Source organism: Gavialis gangeticus, unplaced genomic scaffold (genome assembly GCF_001723915.1).
Source record: "Gavialis gangeticus isolate Ggan-Ray unplaced genomic scaffold, GavGan_comp1, whole genome shotgun sequence".
Lineage (NCBI taxonomy): Eukaryota > Metazoa > Chordata > Crocodylia > Gavialidae > Gavialis > Gavialis gangeticus.
In genome coordinates, this window is record NW_017729025.1 from 158,113,047 (window position 1) to 158,114,336 (window position 1,290).

The following is a 1,290-nucleotide window of genomic DNA, read 5'->3' on the forward strand; positions in this document are numbered from 1 at the left end:
ACTGCATGGGTAGCCCCACCCCTTGACAGGTGCCCCGCCCCCTAGTCACCATCTTGGGACCAATGTCCCAGGGCCAGCACTGGTGAGGCCCAAAGCAGGGCACAGGCTGGCAGGGGTCTGTGGAGCTGGGCTGGGCTGCACCAGCAGGAAGAGGGGGGAGCTGGCCTGGTTCCATAGAGCCCCTGCAGGCCAGGACCTCGTTTTCCTGGCACCCTGCTCTGGGCCACACCAGCACTGGCCCCAGGACACCGGTGCAGGCCCCATGCTCCTGCTGGTTCCCACACCTGCACACCTGCTCACTCCCCAGCCCCGTGGTACAGGCGGGGGGCAGCACACAGCCCCGACCCTCTGCTCGCCAGCAAGGAAGAAGCTGGTGCTGAGTGTGGGGAAAAGCGGCCCCTTGCCTGCCCCATGGCCAGCGCTCCCTGCTGCAGGTGCTTGCAGCCCACACAAGGCTGTCTGGAGCAGGCACAGGCAGCCCCACATAGGCTGCAAGCGGCTACAGTGCAGGGTGCTGCCATGGGGTGAGCGAGGGGCCGCTTTTCCCTGCACTCAGCACCAGCTTGTAACCTGGCCCTGCTGCCAGCCTCTGCGCCACGCCAGCTCCGGGCTCGCCCATCAGCGGCAGCAGCTACGGCCCCCCCACTTGCCATGCTGGGCAGTGTTGGCTGTTGCTGGCTGCCCGGAGCTCACGTGCTGGGCAGCCCAGAGGCAGCAGTGGCAAATACTGCCCAGTGCAGCAAGCAGGGGGGGCTGCAGCTGCTGTCTCCATATGCATCCCTGAGGGGCAAGCCTGGAGCTGGTGCGGAGCCCAGGATGACAGTGGGGCCAGGTTACAAGGTGTTGCTGAGCGTGGGGTGGGGAGGAGTAGCCCCTTGCCTGCCCTGTGGCCAGTGCCCTGCACTGCAGGTGCTCTCAGCCCAAGCATGGCTGTTTGGAGGAGACACAGGCAGTTCTACATGGGTTGCGAGTGCCTGCAGCACAGGGTGCCGGCCATGGGGCAGGGGACAGGCCTCTTTTTCCCGCTCCAGGAAGGAGCCTGGGGAAAAGCTGAGCATGGGAGGGGAAAAGCGACCTCTCGCCCACCCTGTGACCAGTGCTCCCTGCTGCAGGCACTTGCAGCCCACGCGGGGCTGTTTGGAGCAGGCACAGGCAGCCCCACATGGGCTGAGAGTGGCTGCAGCATGAGGCACCGGCCACGGGGTGGGGGAGGGGCCACTTTTCCCCCCCTGTGCTCAGCTTTCCCCCAGGCCACTTTTCCCTGGGCTCCTTCCCGACCTGGGGTCCTCC

The 1,290-nt window shown here is 66.4% G+C and overlaps 1 protein-coding gene across 1 annotated transcript in view; it reads left to right on the top strand.

The window, feature by feature from the left end:
* The window catches only part of ANO9 (anoctamin 9), a 39,892-nt gene that overhangs the window by 11,724 nt on the left and 26,878 nt on the right, over positions 1-1,290 (top strand). The gene's annotated exons all lie outside the window — the stretch shown is intronic.